Source organism: Dermacentor variabilis, chromosome 6, assembly GCF_050947875.1.
Source record: "Dermacentor variabilis isolate Ectoservices chromosome 6, ASM5094787v1, whole genome shotgun sequence".
In the NCBI taxonomy this organism is placed as follows: Eukaryota; Metazoa; Arthropoda; class Arachnida; order Ixodida; family Ixodidae; genus Dermacentor; species Dermacentor variabilis.
Genome location: NC_134573.1, coordinates 197114953 through 197132129, shown reverse-complemented (window position 1 = coordinate 197132129; position 17177 = coordinate 197114953). Strand labels below are relative to the sequence as shown.

At 48.1% G+C, this 17177-nt stretch overlaps 1 protein-coding gene across 3 annotated transcripts in view; it reads right to left on the bottom strand.

Moving 5' to 3' along the window:
- Positions 1 to 17177, bottom strand: part of LOC142586048 (intermembrane lipid transfer protein VPS13A-like) — a 935034-nt gene that overhangs the window by 881359 nt on the left and 36498 nt on the right. The window lies entirely within an intron of this gene.

The window sequence follows — 17177 nt, the reverse complement described above, 5'->3', positions numbered from 1 at the left end:
GTGCACTGTGCAAATGAGACAACAGCTCGCACGCGGCGCCGTTAGCGGAAGTGTGTTAGCGGAAATGATTTGCCATCCAACATAACATCAGCAATCAGATTATTTGCTGACGATTGCGTAGTTTATCGCCAAATTAAGACACCCGACGACCACATCGTTCTTCAAAAAGATCTAGATAAAATTACAAATTGATGCACGCTATGGCAAATGTCACTAAATACAGAAGAATGCAAATTAATGACCATAAGCTGAAAGAAAACTACCTCTCTTTACACTTACTCACTTAATAACAGTGCAGTTACTGTCACCCCCCTGTACAAATATCTCGGTATCCATATTACAACAAGCTTATCATGGAAGGCGGATATAAAGCATGTTACAGCAAAAGGATCTAGCACACTTGGTTACCTAAAACGAAACCTATGTGAAACCCTTTCAGCCACTCGGGAAATAGCGTACAGAACCTTTGTTCGTCCTCGCTCGAATTCGCTTCTGCCACCTGGTCGCCACATCAGGAATATTTAATAAATTCTCTCGAATCTGTTCAAAACTGTGCCGCACCGTTTCATCGCTGAAGATTACAGTAGGCATTCTAGCGTTACTGCTATAGAGAAAACCCTATCACTCCCATCTCTTGAATCTAGAAGGACGATAGCTCTGTTTAGCGTACTGCACGAAATCACTCACAGACAATACGCAACTACATTACCCCTTTCCCGCCCATTTCGCACATCTCGCCGCTCATATAACGCACACAGTTTCACACGTGTTTGGCCACACAAATGCATTTAACAAATCTGTATTACCTATGGCAATTGCAGCTTGGAATGATCTTCCAAGCCACATTGTTGAAATTAATAATCTGAAATCATTTAGAGAAACATTTAAAAAAATGATTCCGTAGTTATGCGCACACATTGTTTCATTTGTACCATGTGACTTGACTGTCGTCATTCTCGCTCCTTGCAAACAGTTTATAGGTATACATGCGTTTGCAGTTCTTTGCCAGGAGTTCGATGAGTCATGCACGTTTCTGATCGACCAGAGTGTTGTTGTTCTTCGTTTGCTTGATGTTAAACAGCGTCTTTTTTTCAATCGTTTAATTTGTTGTTTATTTATTTACTTATTCAATATACTCACAGGCTCCAAAAAGGAGAATTGTGTGAGGGGGGCATGTAAAGAAATTTGACAATTTGACAAATTGACAATTGACAAATTGAGGTTCAATATTGACATGTGTGCACAGTGCAAAAAACGACTTATAAAAGTTTTCCGTTTTGTAGATGACTTCTTGTTACTTTTTGCATGTTAAGGACAAGTTTTGGAGCCTGCTGTTTCGGATGTACTTTGCCAATTCAACGAGTGTTTGTCGCCACTTGCCCCTACGCATGAACTACCGCTAGATGACTCATTAAGGTTTATAGATTTGCGACTTACTATCTCCAGAGATCACTTGTGCTGGATGTACGAGCCCAGAGGGAACAAGCCACTTTTGACTTATCTGTCAGCCCATTCCTAGCTGGTTAAAGGGGGCATTGTAAATCTTCGCTTCACAAATGCCCTAAATAAGTCTTGCTTCCACTCTTTAACACGCACTCTCCTGGCGCAGGCCTCCTGCCTAACGTATGCTGGATACCCCGAGCTTTTGTTAGTTTCTGTAGCAGAAAAGATATTAAAGAAAATCAAGCTTGGAGACAAAGCACCAGCAGACTGCGCTGCCGGAGACAATAAGCCAGTCACAGTGTTCCCTTACTTGCACAAGATATCGTCCAGCTCGAAGGAGATCGGCAGTAAAGTGGACGTTAAAAGCTGTTTTGTCTTTTTGCCCCAGAAAAATTATCAGTGCTCTGCAGGCACGTGAATGCTCATGCCACATGACGAAATATTTGCACTACTAACCCTAGGAAGCGGTTTGGAGCATGCGTCCTGGGTGTGGTTTACATGATTCCCCTGACTTTCAGAAAGAAATACATTGGCCAAACAGGCAGATGTTTAAATGAGCGATTGAAAGAGCATTTTTAAAATGTTTACACCGCCGTGCAAGGTAATCTTGGCATTCACTGCAGATACTACCCTTGTGACTCTGAATTTGAACACTGCTTCGTAACCTCCAAACACCAAGAACAACTTACACGTGAAATCATAGAGGCTAACAAGATACAGCGGCTGGGTGACTTTTGCATCAGCGTGCCGTCTATTGCCCTCACCAATAACGAAATCAAGTTTCTCCCTGTGATGCAATAGAGGTTCATGTGTGACATAATGCAAAAGTGGTTTCTCATTACTTTTGGTCATGTATATAGTTCTGGCGATTTCGAAAATAAAGATCAGTTGAAGTCACCGCCTGTGTTGGGTTCTTCCTTCAGTCCTCATCTTTTGCACTATGCACATGTCGATATGGAAATCATCATCTGTGGGAATGCAGACTCATTCCGATATCTTCGTAGCAGCCGCGCAGTTATCACATAATGATCACATGCTCACTTGTGGAGGGTAGCAGGGAGAGGGTATGTCTCGTCGCTCCCACTGCTCTTCGTGCCTGGCTGCAACGCTGCAGCCAAGGCACCCCCGTTCGCTCCTCTCCCCTTTCTTGGAACCAGGGACACTTCCACTTCAGCGCTCAAGGAGAGGCGCTATTCCCCCAATGCGTCTTTGTCTTTCGGATAATGAGCTTGCGACTGGCTGCAACTCAATTCAGCTGTGGAGACCACCGCACACCATCCTTCTGCAATGCCCGGCCTTCGTGAGTGACTGAACGCCCCAGGGCTCGAGCGCAGATCTACGCTGGGTGATCTGAACCCTTATCAGCCTCTTGTGCGGTACCCCCAATTGTGTGGTTTGTCATGTCAGCCATGCGGAACACTCCGCAGCTGTGGTTTCCTTTGTGTTTGTTTGTTCCCTTTGTTGGTATAAGGAACTAAAGTGAATAAACTCCTTAATTTAAAGGCTCGCCCTGCCCCCCTGGCCTGAACCCACCATGGTCGCAACTCACTGCGCACCGTGGGTTAGGGGTCACACATCTGACTGTTAGGGCTGCTGCAAAAGTGCTAGCGGGCAACTGCCGCTCTGCTGGCACGGTGTGATCTAGAGAAAGGTCCGGTGCACACACACGAACTTGAGTACTACCCCTATACATCGAAATAAACATGAGGTGACCATTTGAAAGGGCTTGTTGATGTTGGCACAAGAGAAATGTAAGGGCAATTCAATATCGCATTTATATAAAGCATCGAGCTGCTGTGCTGCTCGGCCGAGGTTAGAATTCTGGAGTTTGGAGCAGGATGGTTTCTTTTTTTTTTTCATGCGAGAGCATCAAATGGCCCATTAGGTGAAAAAGCCGACATCTGTAGTCTGTAGCAGAGAAACGACAGGTAAATTCCCATTGGCTGCGATTCCATGTCCCAAGTGTGCCTCAACAGGGCAAAGCAGGAGAAAGCAGACACCACGCTGTCACGCTAGCATGCCAGGTGTTGTGTGAGGGGAGAAGGCATCGCTGCAATGCCACGTCACCCTCACTCTCACTGTCGCAAGCCGGTGCACGGCCCACGTCTCTTTCTGATCCTCACTGGGCTTAGCTGCTGCACAAATCTGTCGGTCTTGGTGGCAGCCGCTGCTTCCTCGGTCTCTTGTCACGCAGGACGTTGGTGGCATGCCGCATTGGCACCACAGGCTGCTGCTGCTTGCTGGCTCGGGCAGCAAGTACTGCTATGGTGCATTACTTGTAGAGCAAAACTAAAAGAACCGCTCAGCAGCATTCAATAGGGCATTAATGCTTTCGCAGTTTTTAAAGGCCAAGCCATGGGATGGTAGGCAAAGAAAGCTTCACTTTAAAGACTAGGCTACACCACCTGTAGGACCACCTGAGAAGGATGGCTGGTAGGTATGGTATACCTGTGCTGATCTCAGCATCGGAGAAGCTGGATCATATGTGGAGAGTTGTTTATGATGTGGGGTTCTGGTAACTCGCGGGAGTACCAACCACAGCGGGTTCAAGCTTAGTGAGACACAGGGCCGCATCAGCTGTCGCCTCACATACTCAAGAGCACCGCTGTGCACGCACTCACACTGCAAAAGAAGACTACCGAGCGCTATGCACGCAAGAGAACACAGTATTGCTCCGAGTTATTGGAAACTGTCTCCGGCAGCCCCCAACACTGCACAAACGCGCAGTCCTGAGCCTGTGCAGGAACGCCATTGGAGAAATATGCATGGGTGCACACGGCTCACTGCCACCCCAGAGAAAGGAGGGGACCCTCGTAGATAGAAGTTGTCACGCTTGACTCCATTAGCACGTCCTGGCTCCTAGGATGGTGTCGCATGTCACCGATCTCAGGGGCGTGTGGATGTTATGAGAGGTGGGGTTGGAAGACGCAAGGCAGCACAGCAAACAGATTTTAATTACACTCAAAACTTGAAAACTCAAAACTAAATTGACTACAAACAAAACTCAATGAAGAAATGGTAGCACTTATGTAACCCAAACATGTCCTTTCCCCCTCTGCGATAGTTCTAGACGTTTTCTATGCGAAAGTCAGGCAACCCTAGCCTATGGCTGCACCGCTATCAGAAAGGAGCTACAGTGTACTAGAAGGCTTTGTAGTGGGCTCACTAGCCTATCCTGCCAATGCTCTCCATTGAAGCCTCTGCTGTCGCCTGCCAGTGCGCCCGCTAGAGGCGCTGCAGCAGCTTCCTGCTGAACTTGCCAGTCGCCTGCTCCGCCTCGCATGTGGTGTTTCTTTGTGCTATGCTGCATTGACGGTCAGATGTCAGTGACTTCGTTGTCTGCTGCCTGCTTATTTTCCGTGTAGTGCCTGTCTCCGCGTGTTGCCAACGTCACAGATGTGTGTCCCAGGTAGGCGAAAATGCCTAACCGTCGCTGCAACTGTTGTTTTGCGCCCAGGTGCCGTAAGGGGTACAGCCGCGTGAAAGGTGCACCGAAGGTGTCCTTGTTCAATGTTCCACAAGAAGAACGAAGAAAGCAGGGGGAAGGGAATTTGCACTGTGCAGATAAAGTATTGGATCAGACATGTGTGGTCTGCGAGCTCCATTTCGAGCTGCGATACATAATCAGAAACTATGTGCACATGATTGATTGCAAAAAAACACGTATTCCTCGCGGAAGGCCCCTGCTATCAGAAGATGCCATCCCCACGATTCTCCCGTACCTACCTGCCTACCTGCCGAAACCAACTCCAAAGCCAAGAAGCAAGAGAAAACGACTTGACAGTGAAGCCACAGCCAGCAAGAAAAGCCAAGACGGCCTCGTGCTTGACGCTCCTGACCCGATGTTCATGAGTGTCAACACTTCTAACACTGAGAAGACGCCACAGACAGCAGCTGGCCCAGAGGAGATAAATCACCCTTTGGCCTTCCTATTTCATCTCAAGACTATCTACGTACTAGAGCACGCACTACTTCCCAGAACTTGATGGGGTGCTTTACTGTACGGCAGTTTTGTGCAATAGTGCTGTCGTCACATCTGAAAAAGTCGTAATGTTTGTCTTTGACTGGCATCCAGATGGCTCATGCAAAGTCAATCTCAGGGAAAGACTGGCTGAAGAGCATTGCGTGACCACCCAGACAGAAGCAGAGAACCTTCTGGTGAAAGTAGAAGCCTTTGAACTCTGCATTAGAGCACTGAATGCCCAAGAGTATGATTCATGCTTCTTGACAAAAGGAATTCAAAGCAAGCTGAAGCTCAGGCACGGGACGTACTTCAACAACAACTGTCACAGCAAAGTGAAAACCAAAGGTAGGCACCACTCTCAGCATTTCGTTGTCTCTATATGATTTCTCAATGGCATTAGCAAAATATGATTGCAGACGAGTGTTAGAGGGTGTGAGGCTCGCTAAGAGAACTAGCAGAGGCGTTTATAATGAGGCGTGCTATGTATGAATACTTCCATGCTGCTTTGCCAGGGCGTTTATGACTGTTGGTCTCTTTCTTGGTAATTTATAAGTGTATACTTCACATTCTTTCTGCTCTCATTTAATTTGGGTATATGTTCTTTCCACAGGAGGGCAGTACGTCAACTGGAAGAATCTATGCAAGGTCCTTTTGAACAGAAAGGCCAGGGTTTGGCGTGCATCTGCCAGGACGTCACAAAATGTGGCCCAAAAAGTTAAGAAGTTTTGCATAGCTTAATAGACGCCTTGTTTCACGGATGTCTTCATTACATGACAACATGGAGAAGATGCAGGCATTTAATGCTTCTGTGTCAGAAGTACTCAATGAGCATATTTGTAAACTCCCACAAAAACAGCAAGAAAGTGTTGAGCAATGTTTCACTGCAATATACAACATGGGGGAGGGCGGGGAAATGGTCGTTTTGGATGCTGCTTGGCTTCTGCATGCTGTTCTGCTATGTTTTTGCAAGATGCGCCTCATCGATGTGCTGTATTTATTACTGTAAAACACGTCTTACTCGTCACATATCATCTATGTTACTGAGACCTGGTTACATGATGGTGTGCATGAGTCTGAAGTAACCCTCCCTGGGTTCAAAGTGGTTTGGGAAAACAGAAAATTCAGGAGAGGAGGCAGTGTTGCTCTATTTCTTCAATCTGATCTCCACTTTCCTGTACTCCCTGCCACGCCTGTTACTGAGTCTTTGTGGTGTAAAATCAAACTTGAAAATATGTCTTCGATTATAGGGGTCGTTTGCCGTCCACCTGATTCTAAAATCGGGTATTTACACAATCTACTAAGTGAATTTTTTCATACCCCTAGTTACAATACTTCTTCATCCAATGTTCTATGCATGGGCGATTTTAATGCTCCTGGTGTTGATTGGACTTCTGTGAAAGTGAGCGGACACGAAGTAGCTAACTCTCTTTGGTGCAGCAGATATATAACAATTATCTTAAGAAAATCTCTCTCAACCACCATCCTTCCGCACTCATGGAAACTTGCTTCAATTTTCGCCTTATGTGAGTCAGGTGACATTCAATTGTTATCTATGGGCCCATCTCCTTAACAGCACATTCATGTAAATTACTCGAACACATTATCTTTAAACATATTATGGAATTTCTTCAAACTAACAAAATTTTATGCACTTTCCAGAATGGTTTTAGATGTGGTCTCAGCACTATAACACAACTGACAGAGAATTCATTCACGACATCAGCAGCTCTTTAGACATAGGTGACCAGATGGATGCTATATTTATAGACTATGCAAAGCTGTTTGCTCTACTAAAAAAAATTCATCCTTCATTGTATGGGTATCGTACTTTCTTTCCCAGCGCTCGCAATATGTACATTTCAACTCTACTAGCTCACCCTTGATGCCCGTTTCATCAGGGGTGACCCAAGGCTCAGTACTGGGTGCTCTTTTATTCTCGCTTTATATTAATGATCTCCCCTCACCTACCTCAGTTAAAATACGGCTTTTTGCAGACGATTGCAATTTATATCATACAATTGAATCCCCAACTGATCACGTTGACCTTAACAATTCTTTCGCTGACTTCTGTAACTGGTCCAAAGCATGGCCAATGACGAGACAATCTACGAGACCTCGTGCGACGCCGACTTCGCGATCCAGCAATATGGTGAGGTTACCTTCGGCGATGCCTATTCCTAGTTGTTCTTGAGGGCATTCAACGAGGACGAAGATGCTACTTCGAGGCGGTAACGTCACGCACTCATCGACCACGCGTAAAGCCGCGCGGTGATGTTCATCCGCCACATTCGAATCCGAAGAAACATAGTTAGAAAAAGTCACGAACAAGTCACGAAGGTTAATGATCGCCCCATATTCCTGGAGAAAATCCATGCCCAGTATAACTAGCCGAGAACACTTGGGCAGCACAAGGAAAGACGCTACGAAAGTCGAAGTAGAAATTGCAAGTCTGGCGGTGCATCGTCCAATGGGTGACACGAGGTGTCCTCCGGCCGTAATCAGATGTGGGCCGTCCCACGCTGTCAGCACCTTGCGTAGCCGAGTCGCCAGTGAGGCACTCATAACCGAGTAGTCAGCTCCCGTATCTACAAGTGCAGTTACTGGATAACCGTCGATTGAAGCAGTAATAGCAGCAGAAGTTTTTTTTGCAGTTGCGAATGAAGGCGTCAGTGGTACGTCGCGAGGGGATGGCGTCGGCGGAGGATATTTGACGGTTCGCATGACAGCGGCCTCACCCCCGGAGGTCGCCGTTTTCAGTTTCCCCGGCGCGGGCTTCCACCGTTGACTCCAGCGGGATCAAAGGCGGGTCGAGCACGGTTCGGTGACGCGTACCGACGAGGTGAAGGCGACCGTGACTGTCTTCGCTGTTGGGCAGGAGGAAGCCGGTTACTTTCTAAGTATTTCTCGATTTCGTGCGGGCGTTCGCCATAGCGCGGGCAACGGGCGTCCGGATGGTATCCCCGAAGACCAATCCGTCGGTACTGGCAATCGCGATACATGTGACCAGCCTCCCCGCAGTGATAGCACAACGGACTGTTGTCGGGGGCGCGCCATACTGTAGATTTGCGCGGACCGGGATGAAAGGGTGCTGGCGGATTCGTGCGGTGGATTGGACTTTGGGAGCGTCGAGAAATCCCAGCAGGTGGCTGCGAAAAACGGCCCGTCGACGGCGCGCAAGCCCGAAGAGCATCCGCGTACGAGAACATGGGAGGTTCGGATCGTGTTGGTGGCGAGGGATGAACCACTTTGCCGATTTCTTCTCGAATGACATCCGTAAGAACCGCGGCACTAGGAGGTGTCGAAGCCGATGCATAGGACTTTTGCAGTTCTTCTCGAACAATTTGTCGTATTAGCTCGGTAAGTGACTCCCTGTCATCATTTGCAGGTACGAGAGAGCATGCAGCAGTCATGGTGGTCTGGCGTTCATACTGCGAGAGCCGCTGCCGAAGCATACGTTCCATGACTGTTGCCTCACGAACGAACTGAGAGACTGTTGCAGGAGGATTACGCACGAGGCCCGCGAAAAGCTGTTCCTTTACGCCTCGCATTAACAGACGCACCTTCTTGTCTTGTGGCATTAGTGGGTCCGCCCGACGGAACAATCGCGTCATGTCTTCGACGAACATGGCGACGGTTTCGTTTGGCATTTGGAACCTCGAAGACAGTGCCTGTTCGGCTCTTTCTTTCCTTTCGGGAGTGCAGAAGGCTTCGCATAGCAGTCGGTAAAACTCCTGCCAGCTGGTAAATGAGGCTTCGTGGTTCTCGTACCATACTCTCGCCGCGTCTAAAAGGGAAAAGTAGACGTTCTTCAACTTACGGCGATCGTCCCAGTCGTTAAAGGCGGCGACCCGGTCGAAATGGTCCAACCAGTCTTCAACGTCCTCAAAGGCGTCGCCATGGAACGGGTTAGGCGTGCGAGGCGCGTTGAGAATGCATGGTACGGGAGCATTTGGGATCACCTCGGTTTGGCTTGCGGTAGTTGTTGACATCTTCCTCACGGAGCTTGCCAGGGGACTGTATTGCGGTGGAAGACCTTGGAGGCGACGGCTGCTTCGATAGATTTCTGCCGTCCCCGAGGTACTGGCGTCGGTAGCTTCTGGTTCAGGACCCGTAGGCATACGATGGATGCGTACCCAGCACCTCCACCAGTTTGTCACGAGAGGAAAAGCCAGCCAGTCAGTTCTAAGCGAACAGCCGTTTACAGTTCGTGTTTGCAGCAGCTACCACGCACACTTCTTCTTCCTCGACCTCTAGCGTAACTAGTGCGTGCCATTATAAACTTTTCCAAAACTGTCTCCATGTCTTTTACATGGCGCTCATGCCCTTCCTTCTTTGCCTATGCCTTTAATACTGTTACTTTAAATAGAGTGCTCGAATTCATATACTTAGGTAGGCTACTAACACACGATTTGTGATGGTCGGAACACACTGATGTCACCTGTAACAAGGCCCTTAAAAGACCAGGTTGCTTACATCATACGCAGTGTCTTGCTTCTCAAGAAACTAAACTAAACTAAACTAATTCGTCCCATCCTCAAACATGGCTGCGTTGTATGAAATCCATGCAGACACTGACATTAAAAAACTAGAATCAGTGCAAAAAAAGGCAGCATGTTTCGTTCATAGGAGATATGACAATAACTTTTTTCACCATCTAACTCTCTTCGCCTACTTGGTATTGCTCTTCTTGCAGAGCATTGCGAGCTTGAATACCTAGAATTCCTCCACATGTTAATCAATTCTCTTCATCTTTCCTCTCTAGATAACTATTTGACCTTTTCTAAACCCTCATTATGAGGAGTCAACACGGTCTAAATATCTCAACCTTTTCTGCCCGCACCATTTTTTTTAAATACAGCTTTTTCTCCATCAACAATTGAAGTCTGGAATTCATTACCAGGTGACTTCTATTCACTACTACAGAAGCAATTCACGCAAGCTTGGTTATAAACGTTTGTATGTTTGCTGTTCGTCTCACTCCTGCAATAGCTTCATTGAGGCTGCAGTATGTATAAATAAGTAAAATAAAAATAAAGTATTTATACATGCCCTGAACAAATGCCTCTTTGTTTCGGCGAACTTGCCCATGCTTTGTATTGTAAGGAAATGGGCTTGTAAAGGAGAGCAAGTACGAGTGCCGTCGACAAACCATTTGAGATTGCATATCCATAATCACTGAACAAATTGGCCTCCGAGCCTATGAGAGCGCATGGCAAGTTTACTTTCCTGCAGCCATGTAATGTACCACGGCAGTTTAACAATCAAGCTTGAAGCGGTTAAAACACACAGGATGATGAAGGTAACGGGTCAGCCCTTTGCGCATGATTAGGCTGTGGCATTGACACAGACAAATTAAGCTTCCCGTCTAAGCATAATGATTGTAAAAACAAACTGGGCAGATATTTAACATCATCGCAGGAATGACGTATAATCTTCCCCGAGCCATCTCCAGTGGTCCGGAGAATCGCACTTTTTATTCCTGCCAAAGTGGCGAGATACCCTACAAATAATTGCCCGGTCAGCAGTGCAGAAACCGGCAGTCTACTTCAAAGTGAAATGGTAAAAGTAACGCCGCCTGCTAGGCAGCCGCTGTGCCCCGGAGCTACCGGAGCGAAGCTTCAAGAGGAACCTCTTGCTGCGCCACCTCTCAGCGGCAACATGCAACACATCAGGCCAGGCCCTCCTCTGAGCCCACTACAAACCTTCTAGTACACTGTAAAGGAGCATTCTTACAGACTTTTGTTGTCGCACGTATCCTCAAAGTCTGGTGCGTGTCAGATCTTCATCATAGTCGGTGCTCTCGCAGACTCCGTAAGTGTTGCTGCCTTGGTGTTGGCCAGTCAACTCGTCCGTCTCGAATGCCGATGTCCCGAACTCTGTCGCTGACATGGCACTCTGGCCTTACTAGTTAGGCCTAACTCCGGGTTACGCCGCTACTTCTTCGAGTGCCGACAAGACACCCCGGGGACTATCGTACGTGCTGGTCTGCCTCTGAAGGGGATCCTTCCTGGAGTTCCCGGCACTGCCGTGAGAGGCAGCAGCAGGTACAAGGAGCCTCACTCGAACGTCGCCAAGGTCGACGGCCACACCGTGGATCGCCAGGACTTGACCAAACCTCCATGGCTTTCGTCGCCAGTGCGATGCTAACGCTACAACCTTCTTGGCCCAGAGCCACGTCAATAATGCCAGCTCTGCGCCGCTTCTCTCTCATCACAGCTCGGGTCACACGCCTCGAGGGCTCATGCCATTTGGACCAATACGTGCCCATCGTCCTCTTCCTTTTTTTTCTATGCCACATGCCTCTTACAATGACAGCTGGCCTAGCGATTAGCTGGGTCATCTGTCAATTAGCTTTGGCAACTAGCAGCGACCACAATGACGCGGCGTAGAATGCGCTTTCCCAGGAGTTCTTTGATCTCAGCATTTTGGTCGCTGACCAAGTGTCAGCCATCAACCCCGTAGCCGTTAAACCGATTCATCTCACTAAAACAGGAGAGGTTCAAAAATCGTTGCCCCCACTGGCCTAATGTAACAGCTCCTCCATGGCCCAAAAAAATCTTCACCGTTGGTCAGGATGAGAATGGATGGTAACCAAGAAGATGGCCTGGCTCTCTGCAACAACTGCAGTCAGGGCAATATAGGTTGACTATATGGAGTACGTGGTGGTGCCGCAAAGCCGTGCGAATTATCGGGCGTCTGGAAAATCGGTCATTAACTACTCTGGCAATACCTCGTGCCGATGACACGGCGTCAATGACGATTCGTGGCGATTCCTCTGTTACTGGAGCCAGCATTACCACGACTTTCGTTCCCTTTCAATAAAGTTACAGCTAATTTTCCCTGATAGAAGCACAAATTCCCCGAGTTATCCCTGAGTATTTGCAGACTATTCAAATTCCCTGAGAATTCTCGGTTTTCCCGGTTGGTAGACACCCTGAGTACAATTGGCTTGAAGCGCAAAAAAAAAACACTGGGACAGAGGAAAGGAACTCCAGACAGGATGAGCGCTAACTTCAAACTAAAGTTTATTCTCAGAAAACCATGTGTTTTTATCAGTCAACACTGATCAAAAGCACAATGCGTCAATGCGCAAGCACGCTCCAATCCTCCCAGAAAGCTTGAAATATTTGTAAAATTCAATCGCAACATAGCTATGTGCATAAAAACACTAAAAACCTAACACTCTGAGATTGTAAGAGAGAATCAAGCTCTGAATCAGGCCCTTCTCATGGGTGCACTGATAGCACCGTGTTAGCAGCTAAAAACGCTTTGTCAAGAAATTTCGCTTGCGTGAAGGTTAATCGAGGGCTGGCTGGCACACGTAAAACCGTTTTTGTGAATGTAGAAAGCCTCTACAACCTCCCTAGTTGTCCTGTCTCGGTACTGAAAGAGGACAATTGTTTCACATAGAACGGGTTTACATCAGAATTGTCTGCAGCGCATGGCAAGATGCGAATATGAATTCATGGAGCTTGAGGGCCTCATGAACAGTCAGTGGGCGCCGGTTCTCACGGAAGAGTTGTGTCTATATTAATGGGTCTTTGCCTACTGCACTTCATGGCCACAAATACTTGTTGGTAATTACCGACAAATTCACTAAGTTTCCAGAGCTCTTCCCTCTAGGAACGGCAAGTATGAAAATCTTCTATTGTTTAGTTGCAGTTTTCTGTTGCCATGGCACACCTGTGGCCATCACAAGCAACAATGGAAAGCCCTTTGTGAGCCCTTTATAGTGCAATCTAAAACACTGGGGCATCAAGGACCGTCACACTGTGCCATACTGACCAGTAGGATAAATGGTCGAGTGCCACAAGGACAACATTAAGCAGTGCCTATGAGCACACAGCTCCAACCATAAAAACTGGTACCAGCACATACCTGACATTACCCTTGCCATGCGTATTGCAGAGAGCATAGTCACTGGTTATACTCCAGCCTAGCTGTGTTACGGCGTTGAGCTCTGCAAGCTCACGGCCAGTGAGAACCCGCACGTGACCCCATGGGAACCTACACCTGACAAGGAAGATGCAGAGCCTCCAGCAGTGGTACACTACGCCTTTGCTGCAGAACTCCAGCAGTGCCTTGAAGAGGCCTTCAAGTATGCTCAGAAACATCCAAGCAGCTGCTTGGCAAGCACAGAAGCCGAGTTATGGCCATCATCGGCAGTCAACAACCATTAAAAACGGTATCATGCTCTTAGACAGTCATTCCTTGATTGATGCTGCCAAGGATGTCTCAGCCAAGTTGGCACTGCGGCAATGTAGACCTTATCGCGTGGTCAAGCGGTTAGGAGAAAATGACTGTTCTGAGTAACCCTACTACGGGACATCGTCAAACTATTGTCCACACAGACCAGTTGGTGCTCTACCATGAACCACAGCTTCTCTTCCTGTACTGTTTCACGTTTCGAGGGGAGAGGGAGTTGTGGGGAGAGAGTGGCGGCATAAGTGGACCGAGAGCTCCGCGTGAGGCAAGGCAAGGCACAGTTGTCGGAGGCCGCGTGTGCAGTTGACTGTAATTGCCAGAGAGAGGACCACATGGCGCAAGTATGGTGGCGAGAGGGGAAGGAAGATGTGGGCAGCACGAAGTTTATTTATACTGTCAGCCTAAGAAAGGGCCTTTACAGGAGTGGAATTTTGTTACATGTCGAGTGAAAAATGACAAGGCAGTACAATGGCAGTATCTATAAAAAGTGACATGCAGTGAACAAAGACAAAATACATTTTTTATGCGCATCACAAACAGAAATACATGCTAAGACACACTCATATCAGAGAAGAATGTCTAAACCAGCCATAAAAGCACTGATGAAGGAAGATATGACAATATGATATGATAAGCACATGTGGCAGTGCTCCCCCACAAAAGAGCGCTGCCACATGCGCTTATTTCTGTTCATGTCCATTTCTTTGCGCAGCACCATTTTTAACTTGTTTACAGGGTCGTGTCGATAGCACGATTGGCGTTTGTCCAATTTGCTAGAAACTGAAGTTCGCAATGAGAATGTCCGCTCAGCTTCGATGTAAATGGACCACACCACATGCGACAGAAATTTGTCAATCGAGAAGCAACTGCACATTCCATTCGACGATCCTGTATCTGGCTGCTTTTTCTTCCATTTCAACAGATCTGAGGACGCTTGCATGGGGCGGGATGCTCACTGTATCCTCAAGGATTGTGAGTGCAGCGCGTTGGTAGCCAGTGCTTTCCAATGATGCTGACTGTCCACTGGTGAGCATTAAAGAGCTTGCTTTTAGGTCGATTACTGCACTTCTTTTACCCAGGAAGTCCGTCCCGAGAATAATGTTACGCGAGCGCTGTTGCAGGATGACAAAGTTCACTGGGTACGCAGGACCACGAAGAGTAACTCGCATGGTGCGTCTTCCAGTTGGCGTTACGAGATGCCCTCCAGCTGTGCGAATTTGCGGGCCGTCCCATACAGTTCTGATTTTCCTCAACTGCACCAGAAATGGTTTGCTCATCACTGAGTAGTCAGCCCCAGTGTCAATGAGCGCGGTTACTTGACATCCGTTGATGGCCACCTGCAAGCCGGCACTTGGCATCCGACTTCAAGGTCAATGGGTGATCGACTGTGCGGTGTGTTGCTTAGAGAGGTCATGACTACGTCGGGCCGAAACTTCAAAGTTGGGCATTGTTGCGGCATTGGTTCGTGGTGTCACAGCGTCGGGTCATGGTGTAGTATCGTCGCTTCATGGAGCAGTAGCATCGGCTCGTGGCATATCAGTTGGAGGGTCTTGCTGGGTTCGCTGGGAAGCAGCGTCACCTCCGTACGTTGCTTTCGTTAGTTTCCCCAACGAGGGCTCGGGGATCACCTTCTTGCTCCATAGGCATACGCTGGGTGTGGTGACTGGGGGCAGCTTAAGAGCAGTGATGGTGACCTGTAACGAATCTGGGCTTGCCCTTCCGTTTCTCTCAGGTAGGCCTCAACTTCATGTGGCCGCTGGCCTGGGCCTCGATGGCATGGGGCATCGATGGTGAACCCGTGTAGGCCCATCTGGCGGTAAGGTCAGGTTTGGAGCACGTGGCCGGCTTCCCCACAGTGGAAGCATAATGGGCGTCGGTCTGGTGTCCGCCAGAGGTCAGACTTCCTCGAAGTGGCTTCTTGAAAAGATGTACGTTGGCTATGCGGCTGCAGTCATGGTAATGGTGTGTAGAACAGAGGCGTGTTGACGGCACGTATGGTTGACTGCACGGAACTAGATGCATCTGGTCACGGGTAGGGTCAGCGTAAGTCATCACCACGGGTGAGGACTGTCTGAGTTGGCAATGCTGTCCCCAGGTTCTGGTGCAGCCCCGGGTGGGACAGCAGCAGGGAGCAGTTTTTGAAGTTCTTCCCAAATTATAGAATGAATAGTCGCATGGAGGCTATTAGCGTCGAGTGCAACTGGCAAGTCCTGGTTGTACAGCCTGGCCTCTAGCTCAAGCATTTTTTCAATGGTAGCTGCCCCTGTTACAAGCTCTGCAATTGTTTTTGGTGGGTTACGAATGAGACCGACGAATAGCTGTTTCTTCATGGCCCGCATCAGGTACTGGAGCTTCTTTCCCTCAGTCATATCGGCATCCATGTGTCGGAAGATTTTCTGCATTTCCTCGACGAATGTAGCTACGGGCTCATTGTGGTGTTGCTGCCGGGTTTGAAGCATGGCCTCAGCTAGTTCCTTTCGTTGGGCACTCAGAAATGTCGATGCCAACTGCATGGGGCCCAGAGAGGTCCCAACTTGTCAGTGTAGTTTCCTGGTTTTCGAACCGCATGTGAGCGGATGCTTCTAGTGAGAAAAAGACATTTCACAGCTTTTCTTCTCCTAACCACCCGTTATATGATGCAACCCTCTCGAACGTGTCTAGCCATTCTTGCGAGACCTCGCAGGTGGAGCCATGACACTTCGGAGCTTCCTTCGGTTGTTGAAAAGTGAACGTAGTGGGCGTAGCAGCGTTGGTCATGGCTGTAGCAGGGTGGGTTTCCACACAGCATTTAGGGTCACGCAAGAGTCCATACTCTGGGGGCAGCCCCAGGAGTCTATGGCTGGTCTGCATTTCTCTAGGGCCCCTTCCTTAATGACTTTGGTGTGATTGTCGGTGCATACTGAGCTGGTTTCCCAGCTTGAGGGGAGTGTTCGAATTATAAGCACCTCCACCAAATGTCATGCTGAAGTGCCAGTTTTTGTCCGTAGGCATAGGGACGAGGTGACTTGGGAAGTAAATGAACTTTATTTGGGTGAACTTGTGCCCATAAGAGAACTTCTGGCAAACACCATTCGGTGGGGGAAATAACATGTGCGATCAAGCATCAGTGGAAAAGAATGCCAGCACTCTTGCCAGATCGGTATTTGTAACTGTGACGCCAAACGTACTAGCGCATGAATGCCCCACAACGCGCACATAAGCTGAAAAAGTGGGCCCACCGTTTTATCAAACTAGCGACAGTTATCTTTTTTGCGGATGAAATGTAGTAGTGCATTCATCATCCAGGGATTTCTTGAAGCAGAATATCAGTCGAGGAAGCGAGTGCGCATGTATTAATGATATCTGACAGAACTTGTTGCATGAAATATTATAGCAGATAGCACAGCTGTCAGTCAAGTCAGAGACAGGCAAGAAATAACAGAGGGTCACTACCTTTAAATTTAGTACAAAGTACTAAAATTCTAGTGCATACACTATAATTTCATTCAGGGGGCCTAATTGGGAGCAACTGTTGGCACCCACTGGCAGCCAGAATACGAAAGCCACATTTATGCAACACCTCAGA